Source organism: Chelonia mydas, chromosome 2 (assembly GCF_015237465.2).
Source record: "Chelonia mydas isolate rCheMyd1 chromosome 2, rCheMyd1.pri.v2, whole genome shotgun sequence".
Taxonomy (NCBI): Eukaryota; Metazoa; Chordata; order Testudines; family Cheloniidae; genus Chelonia; species Chelonia mydas.
In genome coordinates, this window is record NC_057850.1 from 143,164,748 (window position 1) to 143,183,552 (window position 18,805).

An 18,805-nucleotide genomic window follows, 5' to 3' on the forward strand; every position below is an offset into this window, starting at 1 on the left:
GAAGTGGCTGTTAATATATTGTGTTGAAGCAGGCTGCAGGTCTTAGGAAAATGCTCTGGTGGACCATGTAGGCTGTAGGTTGGGCACCCCCGCTGTAAGGCATTGTTCTGCAGCCCTCAAATCACTTTGTGGTTCTTTTCTGCACCCTTTTCAAAGTTTCAACACCCTTTTAAAAGCACAGACACCAGAACTGTATGCAGTATTCCACAATTGGTCTAGCCACACCATATATAAAGGTAAAAATTCATATCCCTACTCCTACTCACTACTCCCCAGTTTATACATACATTAGCCATTTTTGCCATAGAATCACATTGGGAAAGTGTTGAGTTACATGTCCACTATGACCCCTAAATCCTTTTCATAGTCACTGCTTTCCAGGATACGGTTCCCCATACTGTAGCTCTGGCCCCAATTCCTTGTTCCTAAATATAACTTTGTAGTAAAAAAATTTCTTTTTGTGGCCTCAGGTTATTAAGCAATCCAGATTGCTCTGCATGACTGCCCCGGTCTCACCATTATTTACCATTCTGCCAATCTGTTGGTCATCTGCAAATTTTAATCAGCAGTGATTTTATTTCCAAATCAATGAAAACGTTGAAAAGCATTGGCCCTAGTATTGATTCCTGTGAAATCCCACTAGAAACATCCTCATTCAACAATGATTCCTCATTGACAGCTACTTTTTGAGATGTGAGCTACCCATTTCTTTATCCACTTAACATATGCTTTATTGATACTGTATAGTGATAATTTATTCATCACAATGCCATGTGGTATTTAGTCAAATGCCTTTCAAAAACCTAAGTCTTTTACATCAACCAAACTTGTCATCTCAAAAAATTAAATCAGGTTTGTTTGACTAGACCTATTTTCCATAAAACCATATTGAACGGTTTAACTATAGTCCTGTCCTTTAATTCTTTATTAATTGAATCCACACCAGTTTTTCCATTAATTTGCCCAGAACTGATATCAAGCTAACTGATCTAACTCGCCTTTTTGAATATTGGTACATTAACTGCTTTTCAGTCTTCTGGAATTTCCCTGGTATTACATGATTTATTAAAAATTATCAGCAGGACAAAGATCTCCTCAGCCAGCTCTTTTAGTGGGTTAAGGTGCTGTTCCAAGGCCCAGAGAACATCTTTTCCACTGGACTCGTATATTGTTCTTATGGAAGTCTGCTTTGACTTTTGAAGGGCAACTTTTGTCCATGTTGCTTAGCCAATCTATATCGGGGCAGTCAAGCATAGGTGAAAAATCCAGGTGAAAAATTTGTCCAGAACTCAGAGATAAGATGGAGCAGGTCAGCTGAGGAAATTGAGAGCCATATTGATAGACAAAACAAGTCTGAGAACAAAAACTGTCTGGCTGATTCAGGGGCTATCAGAATCACAGATGCTGCACCCTGCCTTACCCAGAGTCCTAACAAAAGTACTAAGAAAGTCAGTAGAAGCAGTCCTTCTTCTAGGGTATCAAGAAAGCATTGTGTAGGAAACTTGAACTTGTGCCTCCCCCGGACTGAAAAAGTGCAAATTTGGTGATGTGATTGGTGGAAAAGAGTTCAATCTTAGCAGTCCCTAATTGTGAAATATTGATTGTTGGACAGAGTCTTTGGAGGTTTTAAGAACAGATTAGACAAATATCTTTCAAGGATGATGTAGGTATATTTAATCCTGCCTCAACCCAGGGTGATGGACTACACTGATCTCTTCAGGTCCCTTCCAGACCTGGATTTCTAAGATTGGTCATATATTTCCTGCTCAGATAACTTGATAAATCATTATGCACACCTGGGAGATGCAGGGTGCAATTTGATATCAGATGGAGCAGTTCCAAAGATTCAGAAGCTTCTTGAATGACAAGAGATAAACTTGCTCCCTCTTCCTAGTAAGTATAATGCATGGCATAGTATTGTCTTATAGAATTTGGACTGTGGCTCCCTGTCAGCAGAGGCAGGAATGTTTTGGAGGAACATCATTCCAATGTCGTCGTTCCTTTGTAAGCTCTGAGATGAAACTTGTGGGAACCAAATGCTCAGCATCTGGAAGTAGTCTAGGTGAGCTCTTCATGTATCATTAGTGTAATGGAAAAACCCACTCCAACTCCACGAAAGAGTACCTTTTTCCTTATCTCGTCCTACCACCAATTCAGGAGACCAGGACTGAAGGCTGGCAACCTGCACCATCTACGTACATGACACCCTGTGTACATAAGTGGTGCCGGTATTACCGCTCACAATGTAATAACATTTAAAATCCTTGTAGGGGGAAGAATACCAAAGAAACCCACCATAGTAGCATTTAACTTCAAAAAGGGGGAAACTACACAAATGAGGAGACTCCTAAAAGGAAATTACAAGGAACAGTCACAAGAGTGAAATGCCTGCAAGTTGCATGGACACTTTTTAAGAACACCATAACAGAGGCTCAAAAATTAAATGTATGCCCCAAACAAAAAAATAATAAAATAATAATAAAAACAAAAAAAAGAGGACCAAAAAAATGCCACCACGGCTAAACACAGTAAAAAGGGGGTTAGAGGCAAAAATGTATCCTTCAGAAATCGGAAGTCAAAACCTACTGAAGAAAACAGAAAGGAGAATAAACTCTTGCAAGTGTAAAAGTATAATTAGGCAGGCTAAAAAAGAATTTGAAGAGCAAGTAGCAAAAGACAAACTAACAGCAAAAATTTGTTTATATACATCAGAAGCAGGAAGCTGTCAAACAGTCAGTGGGGCCACTAGACAATTTAGGTGCAAAGGAGCACTCTGGGAAGACAAGGCCATTGCAGAGAAGCTAAAGGAATTCTTTGCATTGGTCTTCACTGTGAAGGATGTGAGGGATATTTCCATACCTGAGCCACACTTTTCAGGCGAAAAATCTAAGGAACTATCCCAGATTGAAGAGTCAGTATAGAAGGTTTTGGAACAAATTGATAAATTGAACAGTCATAAGTCACCAGGACCAGATGGTATTCATCCAAGAGTTCTGAAGGAACTCATATATGAAATTGCAGAACTCCTAACTGTGGTATGTTTCAGCGTAGCAGCCGCGTTAGTCTGTATCCATAAAAAGAAAAGGAGTACTTGTGGCACCTTAGAGACTAACAAATTTATTAGAGCATAAGCTTTTGTGAGCTATAGCTCATGCATCCGATAAAGTGAGCTGTAGCTCACGAAAGCTTATGCTCTAATAAATTTGTTAGTCTCTAAGGTGCCACAAGTACTCCTTTTCTTTTAACTGTGCTATGTAACCTATCACCTACATCAGCCTGTGTACCAGATGACTGGAGAATTGCGAATGTAACTCCAATTTTTTAAAAAAAGGCTCAAGAGGCAATCCTGGCAATTACAGGCTGGTAAACCTAATGTCAGTACCAGCCAAATTGGTTAAGACTATAGTAAAAAACAGAATTATCAGACACACAGATGAACATGAGTTGTTGGGAAGAGTCAACACTGCTTTTGTAAAGGGAAATTATGCCTCACCAATTTATTGGAATTGTTTGAGGGAGTCAATAAGCATGTGGACAAGGGTGATCCAGTGTATATAGCGTACTTGCACTTCCAGAAAGCCCTTGACAAGGTCCCAGACCAAAGGCTCTTAAGCAAACAAAGCAGTCATGGGATAAAAAGGAAGGTGATTTCATGGATCTGTAACTGGTTAAAAGATGGGAAACAAAGTACAGGAATAAATGGTCAATTTTCAGAATAGAGGTAAACAGTGGGGTCCCCCAAGGATCTGTGCTGAGACTTGTGCTGTTCAACATATTCATAAGTGATCTGGAAAAGGGGATAAACAGTGAGGTGGCAAAGTTTGCAGATGATACAAAATTACTCAGGACAGTTAAGTCCAAAGCTGACTGTGACAAGTTACAAAGAGATCTCACTAAACTTGATAAGTGGGCAACAAAAGGGCAGTTGAAATTCAATGCTTATAAGTGTGAAGTAATGCACGTTGGAAAAAATAACCCCAATTACACATACAAAATGATGGGGTCTAAATTAGCTCTTACCACTCAAGAAAGATCTTGTAATTATCATAAATAGTTCTCTGAAAACATGTGCTCCATGTGCAGCTGCAGTCACAAAAGCTAACAGAATGTTAGGAACCATTAGGAAAGGGATGAATAATAAGATAGAAAATATAATGCCACTATATAAATCCAAAGTACACCCACACCTTGAATTGAGTAGAACCTCAGTTACGAACACCTTGGGAACAGAGGTTGTTCATAACTCTGAAGTGTAGTGAAAGACTTTTCCAAAGGGATGTAAACTTTCGCTTATTTTGAGTCCATGACTACCTCTGTAAACTTTATGATTCGCGTTGGAGTTAACTTTAATTTACTTGAGTCCCAGGGAGATGAGGTCAGGATTGTGCATGAAGAACTGGTCACCTCACCTCTGTGATGGGTCCCTGGGGTGCAACCTGGACTCTGGGACTACTAAGCCCTCTGTCCCACCAACCTGGGCTGCCTCTTGATGCTGATGTCAAGCTACAAGCCTAACAGACACTGCACTTACACAGACATCCACAGGAAGGGATACACCCAACTGTGTTACATGAATGATCTTGCATCCACTCATGAACCATCAAAATAGAGCCTCCAGCTAATTCCCCCACAACTCCCCAGCCTTGCACCCCCAAACTGTACTGTTGTGCACTGGTCAGAAGCCAGACCAGTGTAAGTTCATTACTTAGTTTGCCTCCTCTTCATAGGAAAGCGGACATGCACCAGCCTTTGTAATCTGAGCTGAGATTTCCCAAGCACTTCCACCAAAACACAGTTTTAGGTAAACTATAAAACAGATTTATTAACAACAAAAAAACAGATTAAGTGATTTTAACTAGCAGGCATAGAGATCAAAGTTGGTTACCTAAGAAACAAAAATAAATTCACAGTCTAATTCTTGTGTTGGTTTAAACCTTGCTTAGTGTGCTATGTGAAAAAGGAAGTGTTATTTTACCCCTGGTTCTTGTGTTGATTAAAGGGGTAAAATATCACTTCCTTTTTCACTTAGCACACTAAGCAAGATTTAAATCAAGCAATGTCTCACCCTAACAGGTGGTACACGCAGGTTATAGTTCCTCAATACACAGACTGGAGTCCCTTTCCAGGCTGGGACCATTCCTCCCCAGTTCAAAGTCTTTTTCCTCCAGGTATTGAGATAGGGGGGTGCGGGGGGAGGTAGAAAGGCCAAGTGGTGATATCACTGTTTCTCTTTTCATACCTTCTTCCAGCTGCTAGAAAGATGCTTGCTGTGACATGGGGGTCAGTGAGTCCCCATTAGTCAAGCAGTTTCCATTTTGTATGTGCCTTCATAAGGAGCCTCTGGGATAGTGGATTGTTTTCTTGATGGGCCATTAATGCTGTCTGAGTCCTCCTTTGTTGCAATTGAAAGGCATATTTCAGTAACACATATAGAAATACTTCATAATTTCACATACAATAGTGCATAAAATCCAACAGGATATTATTGTTCAACAGATCAAGACTTACAAAATGATATCTCACAAGGCAAACTTTGCACAAAACATATCATAGTCATATCACAATGGTGAATATGGGGGTTCCCGGGTGCTACTTTGAGATACAGAAAGAAAAGGAGTACTTGCGGCACCTTAGAGACTAACAAATTTATTTGAGCATAAGCTTTCGTGAGCTACAGCTCACTTCATCGGATGCATTCAGTAGAAAATACAGTGGGGAGATTTATATACATAGAGAACATGAAACAATGGGTGTTACCTTACACACTGTAACAAGAAAGTGATCACTTAAGGTGAGCTATTACCAGCAGGAGAGCGGAGGGGGGAGGGAAACTTTTGTAGTTATAATCAAGGTGGGCCATTTCCAGCAGTTGACAAGAACGTCTGAGGAACAGTGGGGGGTTTAAGGGGGGAATAAACATGGGGAAATAGTTTTACTTTGTGTAATGACCCATCCACTCCCAGTCTCTATTCAAGCCTAAGTTAATTGTATCCAGTTTGCAAATTAATTCCAATTCAGCAGTCTCTCGTTGGAGTCTGTTTTTGAAGGTTTTTTGTTGAAGAATTGCAACTTTTAGGTCTGTAATCGAGTGACCAAAGAGACTGAAGTGTTCTCCAACTGGTTTTTGAATCTTATAATTCTTGACGCCTGATTTGTGTCCATTTATTCTTTTACGTAGAGACTGTCCAGTTTGACCAATGTACATGGCAGAGGGGCATTGCTGGCACATGATGGCATATATCACATTGGTAGATGTGCAGGTGAACGAGCCTCTGATAGCGTGGCTGATGTGATTGGACCCTATGATGGTGTCCCCTGAATAGATATGTGGACACAGTTGGCAATGGGCTTTGTTGCAAGGATAGATTCCTGGATTAGTGGTTCTGTTGTGTGGTGTGTGGTTGCTGGTGAGTATTTGCTTCAGGTTGGGGGCCTGTCTGTAAGCAAGGACTGGCCTGTCTCCCAAGATTTGTGAGAGTGATGGGTCGTCCTTCAGGATAGGTTGTAGATCCTTGATGCGTTGGAGAGATTTTAGTTGGGGGCTGAAGGTGAAGGCTAGTGGCGTTCTGTTATTTTCTTTGTTGGGCCTGACCTGTAGTAGGTGACTTCTGGGTACTCTTCTGGCTCTGTCAATCTGTTTCTTCACTTCAGCAGGTAGGTACTGTAGATAGATACAGAGTGTCACAAGAGGATTTTCCTCACATTAGCTAATTGTCAGGAGAGGTATGTCAATGCCTTGAATGTCGTAAGTGAGCAACCATGAGTGTCATTCGTTTGGCAAACCCCTTTAGTGCTGTGCACAGACCAAAGGGTAGAAATGTATACAGGTAGTGGTTGTTTCTCTACTACTGAATGCAAGTATTTTCTGTGTGTTGCATGAATTGCCAGGTAAAAATAGGTGTCCTCAAGGTCAAGTGTCACAACAAATTTTGGTGGTCCTCTGAGGGAATAATTGAGACTGAGGTCACCATTCTGAACTTGAGGTGGATTAATCTGTTTTGTCTTCTCAGATTTAGAATGGAGCAGAGACCTTTTCGAGATGAGAAAATAAAAGCAATAAAACCTCCTGCGACAACTCTTCTACTGCTCATATTGCAATAGGGAGTCTGCTTTTCTTAATGATGTCTCATGAGAAGGATCCCTGAAGAGGAATGAGGAAGTGGGTGGAGGAGTAGGTAGAGATGGAATCACACAGAATAGTTTTTGTCAGTTATCTCCAGGACCCACCAGTCCATCGTGATTCTAGTCTATGCTGACAAAAGAAAGGCAAGGCTATTGCCAAAATGAGGGGATCCACAAGAATTGGTACAGTGCTCTTGTCAAAAGTCATCAAACTTGATGCCTGGTTGATGATGCCATGTGGATAGTACCAATGGAGGCTGAACTTCTTGAACAATGAGGCCTTTTCAAGAAGGCCAACTGTCTTCTGTTGTTGGTAAGAGAAGCAAGTTGTCTGAAGAGCACTTGACACCTGTATGTCTTTGGATTAGAGATAGAGGCCCAAAGACCTGAGTGGCTCTGGAGTTGGAGTATGGACAGCCGTATCTGTCTTGCTGTGGAATAGCTGCAGTCCCTTAAAGGTCAGGTCTTCTATTATCTAGACTTCTTTAGAAATGCCAGAGCATTGAAATCATGGTAACTTGTGCATGGAAACTGAGGTAGGCATAGCACAGGCAGATGTTATAGAAGCAACGCTATCCTGACAAATTGGCCTCCAGTTGAGATGGCCTTCAGCTCTTCCAGAAACTGAAGCACTTTATTCCACTGGAGGTAGTCACATTTCACTAGAACAACTTGATAATATACTATGTGCATTTGGAGACTGGTGGAAGAACAGACCTTTCAGCCAAAGAGTTCCAGCCTTTTGGGGTCATTGTCCTACAATGTTATTTTGAGACCTGCCAGCTGTTTAGATTTCTCATGTACTCCAAATACCTAACAGCACACAGCTTAGTTCATGTAGAAATATTTGAAACCTCTTGGGTAGGAGGGAAGGGGAAGGGCTAGTAATGCTGATCAGCTCTCTTAGGCCTTGTCTACATTACCACAGTAAGTCAACCTAAGTTACGCTACTTCTGTTATGTGAATAATGTAACTGAAGTCAACGTACCTTAGGTCAACTTACCAAGGTGTCTACACCGTGCTGTATCAACAGGAGATGCTTCTCGGGCAGCTTGAGTACCGGAGTCGATGGGAGAGAGCATCGACTGCAGCAGTGTAGACATGGCCTTAGTTGTGGGAGATATACAGGATGGATTTGCCTTGACAGGCTCAAACCCACCATTGATTGGCATAGTTAGTCTGTCAGCTGCAGAAGAATGAAGACGATCAAAAAATGTCATCAGTTGTCTTAAACAACTTTGAGTTGTATGTCCAGAGTGTCAGCACTATGGCTCAAGTGATCTTGGAAGAATTTCAAGTCATCTGGAGGGGAAAGGATATTTGAAGTTCCAGTATCCTCCAGAATGGGGGAGGAGATAGTGAGGGAACTGCAGGCGGATTAGAAGGACATCTTCCTCTTGGTAGTCAACACTTCCCTCTCCTTAATCCTCTAGGGGCTCTATTCCTGTCACCCATGTTGGATCAGATGGCTTAGTTGTGCTCCGGAGTCTAGCCAGAGAATGAGATCTCAGCCTTGGTTCTGTGAGGATGAACAAGGGTTGGGTTCAGATGACTGCTCCCTAATGGGCTGATGGGGAGGAAGAGGTGATGGAATAGATGTCAAAGAGGAGTCAGATTTCCCTGGTGTTACTGGTGCTCTAGGATGAGGGGGCACTATAATGCCCATAGGAGTGAGAGTACTATAGGTATTGGTACCGTGGGTCTTGGTATCATAATTGGTACTAAACTTAGGATTCTTGTTGCCTACTCAGAAGAACCCACTGATATTGAAAATCTGGTTGGTACCAGTATGATTGGTATCAATGGTTGCAACACCAAGACTGGCACAGAGGAAATCAGTACTGAAGCAGGAGAGCTTCCCTGGATATGGTTAGTGGCGGGACAGTTTCCCTTGATATGGTTAGTGGCAACATACTTATTGGCATGCTCAGTGAAGGGGTCTCAGGAGTGATTGTAGAGCCAGGCTCGTCACTGATTTAGAAGGTGTGACTTTAGAAGAGTCATGGACATAGTGACCAATTTTTTTTTCCCAATCTGTGTCAGAGAGGGAGACTGATGCCTAGAGTCAGTTTTGGAGCTGTGTTTCTTTTTGCCCTAGCTAGAAAAGCTCAAGGCAGTACCGGGGGCCAGTGCTGGGCTCAGAGGTGTCTGGAAAGGCAGCAGATGCTCGAGCCACATCCACATCACTGGTACCAGTGGCTCAAGGGATCAGAGTCCCAGCTCACAGGGCACAGTCCCACTTCTGTTTGGGTCTCACATCATAGAATCTGCTGCTCCCATCGAATGCTCGAACAGGAAAAGCTGGAGGTTAATATCCCTGGATCTCTATGTCCTTTCTGAGGAGTGGCAGATGGAGTACTGATCTGGAATATGGTTTTCATCCACAAGAAAAGCACTTGATGTGCCCATCATTCAGGGGCACAGAAGCATCACAGAAGGATAGACAGGACTCAGAGTCTAGAGAGATTTTGCCTCAACACCAAAGGCATAAATAGCCCGAGATGGTGGAGAGGAAGTATTTCGTTGCCAATGGGTGAAGTTGGGGGAGGGGGGAACTAAAGAATTTTAACTAAATAAATAACTAATCCTAAAACCAAGGGCTGAATCTGAAAATGATGTTTACCAAACTGAATTTTGAACTTTAAGTAAAAACAAAAACGAAAAATGGTTACCATTTGTAATTAAAAAAAATAAACAGAAAGTAAAAGAGAGATACTAAATATGGAATACGTTCCCAATTTGGAATACTGTACTATCAGAAAATGCAGGGAATGATATCTGCTGAAGATCATACTCTCTACTTCTTCTAGTCATGTGATGATATGCACTTAAATTTTGTTGGGTTTTGCAGTAAGAATGACATTTACGACTAAGTAAACTAACTACTTTTCCAGTTATTTTTGATACATGAAGGAGTTAAATGCACTGATAAGGATTATACAAAGAATCACACACAACACAGAATGATATAGTTATTTCCATAAGTTCTCCTCTTTCAAAAATATAAATTATTATTAGCTAATCATTAGCCAAAACACTAATCTAACCTAACCAGCTTTTGCTTACAGTGTAAATGAGTTGAGTATTGATTTGGATACCTATGGCATGGCATAAGATACATACTAGCAAATATTTATTATGTATGCAATATTCATGTGGTAGTTATTAATTATATTTATTTTCATCGTCATTATTCTAAAGACGAAACATAGATGCAATCTTATACCTGAAGTATCCCTCAATATTTATCTTGTGGACATTGCATTATTTGCCAACAATGAAAAAGGATTATTTCTGCTTCTAGGAACAGGTGTTGGTTACAATACAAGAGGCAGCCAACGCAAGATGAACTCAGGGATTTCCAAAACAGGGATGCAATTGACAGATTCCAAATAGCTCTTCCATCTGAATGCAGACATTTATCAATATAAACAAATAACGGTAAAATTAGCAGACTTCGTAAATCTGTTGAAGCTACTTCATCAACCAGTAAGGGTGAACAGCAAATCTAATCTTGTTTTACAATCACCAAAACCTCAACAGTGCTTCAGAGTAAGGTTCCCCCAATGAACTGGAGTCTCTGAATTTTCTGTCAGGATGGACGTTTCAAACAAAAAAACTTTTCTGTAACAACATTCAAAATGAAAAAAAAAAAAAAATTTGAGGTAGCAGAGTATGAAGATGAACTCAGTCTATATGCAGCTGGTGTAAGTGACCTTATAATCACAGAAGGGAAATACCACCCAATTGCTATAAGCATTTCTTGAGAAAAGTAACAAAAACTAAGCATCAAATCCCTCACAGTGGAACTGACTTGGCAATGGTCTGGCTTAGAAATGAGTTAAAGCATTGAGCAGAAAAAGGCTGTGTTTTGGAACTTTCACAGGTATGTATTCATTGTTTTCTCTCAAATGAAACTGGTGGAAAGATCCCACATTCATTTGTAAGTCATACGGCAACCTTCAAAGAAAAACTTGTTTTACATCTTGATGGTACTTATGAGTTAATTGTCTTACATGCTCAACCTGTTTCAAAGAAACATTATTAGTGCCTGTCAAATTCCATCGCATCCCTTTCTCAGGTAGATCTGGATCACTCTCAAGAGTGCCTTAATGCCACTGGTAAAAGAGAAGGAATTAAAGGTATCGGAATTATGGCCTTAGCACTCAGCAGATGGGCTCTCTCCTATAACCTATGTACCCAAATTGCAATCCAAACCAGCAAATCGTTCAGTCTTGGACCTGATCTTCAAATGACATACAATGAATCAACACCAGCACAAAAGCAAGGTGACCATGTTGATGAAAATAAAGAGCTAATGACACTTCAAGAATTCAAATTATTCACTAGTGAGCCAGCTTCCAGCACACTGCAAAACACTGCAACGAAAGATTTGGCTACAGAAGTGACTCAGGAAGCTCTGCTGAATGAGGAAATATTTGGCCAGGAGTAACTATGCTACACTACGAGGTCAGGTCGAATTTAGCAGCATTACGTCGATTTTATAATGAATGCGACTACACAACCAACCCCCTGCCGCCGACCTAAAGAGCTCTTAAAATTGACTGCTGTACTCCTCCCTGACAAGGAGAGCAGCACTAAAATCAACCTTCCTGGGTTGAATTTGGGGTAGTGTAGACACAGCACTGTGCAATTCGATGGTATTGGCCTCCAGGAGCTATCCCAGAGTGCTCCAATGTGACCATTCTGGACAGCACTTTCAACAACTGTCTGCTGTGAATTGCTTGATTTACTGTGAAAGAGTCTCCCCTTTTGTTCTCAGAAATGTATCTTCTGTAAAGCCTACTCTCCCGTTTTTTTCCCCCTGCAACTGCAAATGCTCCCCGCATCAACTCCATCCCTGAGGTTATCGCAGATTAGAAGGTGAAAAAAAAAGCACTCGCAATGACATGTTTTCAGAGCTCATGCAATCCTCCTGCACTGATAGGGAACAGCTGAATGCGTGGAGGCATTGGTGGCAGAGGCCAGGAAAGCATACAGTGAGCGTGATCGTAATATTCAGGAGGAGATACTGAGGCTAATGGGGGAGCAAACAGACATGATGAGGTGTCTGGTGGAGCTGCAGGAAAGGAAACTAGACTACAGACCCCTGCTGCAGCCACTGTGTAACCGCCTGCCCTCCTCACCAAGTTCCATATCCTCCTCATCCAGATGCCTAAAAACACAGGGGGAGGCTGGCTCCAGGCACCCTGCCACTCAACTCCAGGGGATGGCCCATGCAACAGAAGGCTGTCATTCAAACAGCTTTGATTTATAGTGTGGCTACAATAAGCAATGTGGCCTTGTCCTTCCCTCCTCCCCCACCCCACCCCATTATCAAACGCTTTGTACACCCAGGCTTCATTTTACTAGTCAGCGTTGCCAGTGATCTCAAGTTTTTTTTAATAAATAAAGAATGAATGGATTCAGAACAATAAGGACTTTATTTCCTGTGCCAGATATGGTCAAAGGGGGGAGGGGGATTTATGCTTACAGGGAAGTACATTCACCAAAGCGGGCGGCTTTGCATCAAGGACAAACACACACAACTGTCACAGCATAGCCTGGTCAGTCATGAAACTGTTTTTCAAAGCCTCTCTGATGCGCAGCGTGTCTCGGTGTGCTCTTCTAATTGCCCTGATGCCTGACTGTTCAAAATTGGCTGCCAGGCGAATCAGACTCCACCTCCCATCCCACCATAAACGTCTCCACCTTACTCTCAGAGATATTATGGAGCACACAGCAAGCAGCAATAACAATGGGAATATTGCTTTCACTGAGGTCTAACCTACTCAGTAAACTGCACCAGTACCCTTTTAAACGCCCAAAGGCACATTCTCCCACCATTCTGCACTTGCTCAGCCTATAGCTGAACTGCTCCTTACTGCTGTCCAGGCTGCCTGTGTACGGCATCATGAGCTGTGGGAGCAAGGGGTAGGCTAGGTCTGCAGAAGAGAAGAACGAGGGGGGGATTTGATAGCTGCTTTCAACTACCTGAAAGGGGGTTACAAAGAGGATGGATCTAGACTGTTCTCAGTGGTAGCAGATGACAGAACAAAGGAGTAGTGGTCTCAAGTTGCAGTGGGGGAGGTTTAGGTTGGATATTAGGTAGAACTTTTTCACTACGAGGGTGGTGAAACACTGGAATGTGTTACCTAGGGAAGTGGTGGAATCTCCTTCCTTAGAAGTTTTTAAGGTCAGGCTTGACAAAGCCCTGGCTGGGATGATTTAGTTGGGGATTGTTCCTGCTTTGAGCAGGGGGTTGGACTAGATGACCTCCTGAGGTCCCTTCCAACCCTGATATTCTATGATTTATGAACTATTGGCATTTCAACATCCCCAATGGTAATTTTCCAGTCTGGGGAGAAAGTCCCTTCTTGCAGCTTTCCAAACAGCCTGGAGTTCAGAAAGATGTGAGTGTCATGCACCTTTCCTGACCATCCCACGTTGATGTCAGTGAAATGGCCCTTGTGATCCACCGGTGCTTGCAACACCATTGAGAAGTACCCCTTGTGGTTTATGTACTCTTTGGCAAGGTGGTCCAGGGCCAAGATAGGAATGCGCATTCCGCCTATCGCCGCACCACAGTTAAGGAACCCGATTGAAGCAAAGCCATCCACTATGCACTGCACATTTCCCAGAGTCACTACCCTTCTTAGCAGAAGGGTATTGATTGCCCTGGCTACTTGGATCTCAGCAGCCCCCACGGTAGATTTGCCCTCTCCAAATTGATTCCCGACTGACCGGTAGCAGTCAGGCATTGCAAGCTTCCATATGGCTATCGCCACTCGCTTCTCAACTGTCAGGGCAGGTCTCATCTTGGTATTCCTGTGCTTCAGGGTGGGGGACAGCTACTCACAAGTTCCATGAAAGTGGCCTTACGCATGCGAAAGTTTCGCAGATACTGGGAATCATCCCATAACTGCAACACTATGCGGTCCCACCAGTCTGTACTTGTTTGCCAGGCCCAAAATCTGTGTTCCACTGTATCAACATGCCGCCATGCTATCCCAACTGCCACATCCCGTGCTTTCAGGAACGTCTGTGTCCATGTCCTCCTCTGGATCTTCCTCATGCCGGTGGCTCCTAGCTAGGTTCTGCACATACTTCAGGATAATGGGCAAGGTGTTTGCAATGCTCACAAAAGCAGTGCACAGCTGTGCTATGGCATCTGCACGGATAATCCAGGAAAAAAGGCGCAAAATGATTGTTTGCCATTGCTTTCAAGGAGAGAGGGAGGAGAGGAGACTGACCACATGTACCCAAAACCACCTGCGACAATGTTTTTGCCCCCTCAGGCATTGGGAGCTTAACCCAGAATTCCAATGGGCAGCGGGGACTGCGGGATAGCTACCCACAGTGCACCACTCCTTGAGTCGATACTAGCCACGGTAATGAGGATGCACTCCCCTGACCTGGTGAGGGGGAGGGATAGCTCAGTGGTTGGAGCATTGGCCTGCTAAACCCAGGATTGTGAGTTCATTTCTTGAGGGGGCCATTTAGGGATCTGGGGCAAAAATTGGGGCTAGGTCCTCCTTTGAGCAGGTGGTTGAACTAGATGACCTCCTGAGGTCCCTTCTAACCCTGATATTCTATGATTCTATGACCTAATGCGCTTAGTGGGGACATGCATGATCAACTGTATAAAATCAGTTGCTAAAGATCGACTTCTATAAAATCAACCTAATTTCGTAGTGCAGAAATGCCCTTAATATCTTTGTTCAGGAAAGGCTCATGACACCAAAGGAAGGAAGTGCCCAAACCAAATTCCATGACCTACTGAAAAGGACAAGGGCTCTGACATTTTCCTCCCTCTATGCAGCTGGAAAAGAAATGAAAAGCAAAGACAAGGTAGTCACAGTAAAGGCTGATCTTCTGATAATAGTTACTGCCTATAAGGACATTGTGTCCTGAGCTAATGCTAGTTCCATTTACTCTTGCTGAGGTAAACAGGTGTCTAAAGTTAGAAATAAGCCTGTTATGATAGACATTTTAACCAGAGACATCCTTCTCCTTGTGAGAACACTTGATAATACATCCTCTCTGGTGATGGATAGCCAAGCACATGTAATGGCACTAGGAAAACCTCTTCAATGTACAATCATTGGAAACCTTGCAAACGTTTCTTTGGAGTGAGTTCATCATTCTGGACAGCATTTCAGCAGGACTATATCTTTGACAAGTACACACAGGATTCTATTAACGGAATGATGCAACAGAAGTGCTCCAAAGCTTCTAGGACAATTTGGAAAATGATTGAAGACAGATCTGTTCCACTCAACATCTCACCAGACCACTTTACCCATCCCAAAAATAAAGCTGATCTGCCTTCTTTCATCTCTGAAAAACTCCTACCCAATGCTCCACATACCAAAACAATTTTCATATCCGGAGGGTTCAAAGAAGACCATACAGTTAAATCATCAAACCCACCTGTGGACACAAGTGAGTTGCAAAGCCGACCATGAAGAGGCAGACACCAGGACTGTACTGCACTGTATGCATATAGATGCTGATTGTGTCATCGTGTCAGCACAAGACACTGACGTTCTTCTGTTAGTGGCACACTGACAAAATGCCTTGCAGCAAGTTGTATTTGGGTTTTTTTTATGCACATTCTTGTGCATACTATCTGAATGAAGCTTCTGCCTGTATATCGTGAAGCAGACATAGGAACAATACTCTCCTTCCATGTCCTGACAGGCTGTGATACAGTTTCCCATATTGCTTGGCACAGCAAGAAAATGGCTTTGACAATATTCATGGAGAAACAGGGACTTTAAGGAAGTTGGTTGATTCTGTAGATCATCCCTCCCATTTCAGCAAAAGAGTTAATCTGTAACACGTACAATTTGCCTGATGATGAAGAACTGTGACAAAGCATGGGTGATATTCTTCTCCAAGTATCTATCACCAGATGCTCTGTCCCAACTAGAGATGTACCATGCTATTACATCCAAAGAGCTCACTTTCAAACCATGATCTGGAGGCAGGCAAATGCAGCTATCCCACTGGAGAATATGGGTTGGACCAAACACAATGGAGGACGGATACCCAAGCTTATGTCAATGCAGCCAATAACTGACAGCTGTACAGAAATTACCACTGTGGATACATCAAAGAGTGTATATCACAATGCTGTAGCTGCAGAAATGCCACACTGGCATAGATTGCAGCCTGTAGCTGCAAGGAACACATTGGCATATGTAGAAACTGTTAAATTATTCTTGTCTAAACAATGTGCGGAATATATAATAACTGTATGTAGTGGAATAAAAACCACAGAAATTTACTAATTTTTCAAATTGTATTTAAATTATCATCTCCAATTTAGAAAGTGAAAAGTTCAAATTTCATCCTGGTAAACATTTTTTTTTTTTCAGTTTCAGCACATTCAAATTACGAAAGATAACTTGTTTATCTACTTTTCTCCAAAAATGCCTTCTACATCCTATTTTACAGCAATGTGCCCAGCATAGAAACAGCCATAATGATAAAGGTTGAGGAGCCAGAGAGCAGAAACCTCACATACTAGTCTAAAGGTATGAGATGGAAATGGAGCTACATTTCTTTGTATCTCACACTATTCAGCTCTGTATAGAGCATACACGGCTTTCCAGAGGATTCTGGCCATCGGTGTCAGAAGTTCAAGTCCTCCTAAGAGTAGGGATCTACACTGAATACTTAAATTGAAATTCTTCACAGTTAACCACTTGCTTTTGGTGTTACCAATTATGTAAAATTCAATTACTCAGAGCCAGAGATATTTGGGGACCACCCTTCCTAAGACAGTCATATGTAACTTCTTACTGCCCTGCAGAGTTGTGATGTAACACTAGAAATTTGTTTGCAATAAAACTACTGCTAAAAATCACATACTACAAAGCCTTAAGAATCCAAAAACAAATTTCAGACTAAATTATTTCTAGGTCACAGCACTGACAAAATACAAATAATTAAACCTTTCAACGTGTTCATTAGTTTCAAAGTAATGTACTAGATTATTAAAAAAAAAATCTCTCAGAATCAACTCTGCAATCCAAAAAATATATGGGACCCAGTTTTGGTGCATCATAAACATAACTCCAATATGAAGCATATCCAAAGTAAGAATATAGATAGGAACACAGGAATTTCCATGCTGAATCAGACCAGTAGTTCCATTTACTCCAGTATCCTATGCGACAATGGGCATTACCAACTGCTTCAGAAGAAGCAGCTCTAAAGGGCAAGTTTCCTCCTAAAACCCAAAGGTTAGAAGTAGGTTTATACCCTGAAATTTGACGATTTACATCCCATTCAAGGCTCTTATTTATTTTTTAAATACTTGCTATTATAACATTGGCCATTCTTGTTATTCATATAAATGCCTAGTCCTTTTTTGAATCCTGTTAAGCTCTTGGTCCCTTTAATGATCACAGTATGTTGTATTTCTTTTTACCAGTTTTGAATTTGCTACCTTTCAATTTCACTGAACATTCCTTAATCTTTCATTACCATAAAAGGTGACTACATTACTGATCAAACTCCTTTTTTATTATGCTCCACCTGTTCATCTCCTCTCTAAAATGAACAGTTCCAATCTTTTCTCTCTTTTCCCTGTTTCTAATCAGTCTTATTGTCCATGTTCAGACACCCTCCAAATCTGTTCTTGTGAAGATGGGGGTGATAAGAACTGAATGCAGTATTCCAAATAAGAATGTATCATTGATTTACATGATGATATAATGCTTTCCATATTTTTCTATCTAATTTCTTATACATTCTAGCGTGACTGATTTTTGACGGCTGCTGGACATTGAGCACAAGTGTTCGTGGACCTGTCTATAATAACACTCACAGATTAAATCCTGGCTCTGGGAAAGTCAATGGGAATTTAGCCTTTTACTTCGAAAGGGCCAGGATTTCGCTCCAAGTCTTTTCCTTAGGTTAATACAGTTAATTTAGAACCCAGTGAAGTTTATAGAGGAAATAATTTGAATTACTCAGTGTGCATTACTTTGTACTTGTCAAATTTGAATTTTATCTTCACTCTATGTATCCCTACAGATTCAACTTCATGATCACCTCTCCTTGGAACTTCTCTCACTACGTAATCTTTTAAATAGAGGTACTCTCTTCTACACAATCTAGCCTTCCTTTGTGGAATTTAGGCAGATATAATATCCCACCGATTTTTGTCATTCCACCACATTTCAGTAATCACTCTTATAGCAAGATCCTCTTCTACTTTCAGACGAACTATTTTTTGCTTTTAGGCTTCATTCACTTATATTCAGAAATTTGTAGTTTTTGTTTTTAACCATGTGTCTACTTCTACAAAACTCTTTACTATTCTGACTTAATTTAACAGAATTTGGCTGTGACCTTGACGTTTCCGGTTCTGCTGTAGTTCTAGCCTATCCTTCACTTGATATAGAGATACATCTGTATCACTGACTTCTCTAACAGATGTCTTCATCAGACTTGATTGCTCAACATTTGTCAGTTCTGCTCCAACTTCCAGTTTAACCAAGTCCCCAAAACTTTATTATTCATATGTGTCAATAGTCTGGTTCCTCTTGATTAAGGTGGAATTCATCGCATCTATCTAGGCTCTCTCTACCTCAAAGTGTACCCCATCCAGTGTTTAATTTAAACCCATTCTCTTTTTATAGGTCTTTATATCCATACACTGAGATGC

At 41.6% G+C, this 18,805-nt stretch overlaps 1 protein-coding gene across 6 annotated transcripts in view; it reads right to left on the bottom strand.

Annotated features, from left to right (window-relative positions):
* Positions 1–18,805, bottom strand: part of LPCAT1 (lysophosphatidylcholine acyltransferase 1) — a 184,050-nt gene that overhangs the window by 142,234 nt on the left and 23,011 nt on the right. The gene's annotated exons all lie outside the window — the stretch shown is intronic.